Genomic DNA, 416 nt, shown 5'->3' with positions numbered 1-416 from the left:
GGCCGCTCGGGGGGCTCCGGGGGTGGGACCCGAAACCCGCTGGCAGGCCTCGTGCCAGTGCGATGTTCAGCCCTTTCCATCGCGTGGCTCAAATTAATTACTAAAATTCTGCGGCACATTCAAAATAGATATATTTTTGCCGGCCTGACAACAAAGTAGGTATAACTTTGATTCATCCACACGGGACGGCTGTTGTATTGGCTATTTTATTTTGTATTTTATTTATTTTTATTTTTTGTTTACAATCTAAGGGAAAAGAAGTCAGTGCCCTGACTGGTCGGGGGTTGCATGTTTTAAAAATGCTTGTGGGGACACCGGTTGAAAATCGCAGAACTAGACCAGTGGTCGGCAAACTCATCAGTCAACAGAGCCAAATATCAACAGTACAACGATTGAAATTTCTTTTGAGAGCCAAA

The sequence above is a fragment of the Myotis brandtii genome, unplaced genomic scaffold (genome assembly GCF_000412655.1).
Source record: "Myotis brandtii unplaced genomic scaffold, ASM41265v1 scaffold463, whole genome shotgun sequence".
NCBI lineage: Eukaryota > Metazoa > Chordata > Mammalia > Chiroptera > Vespertilionidae > Myotis > Myotis brandtii.
This window is presented reverse-complemented; position numbering follows the sequence as displayed.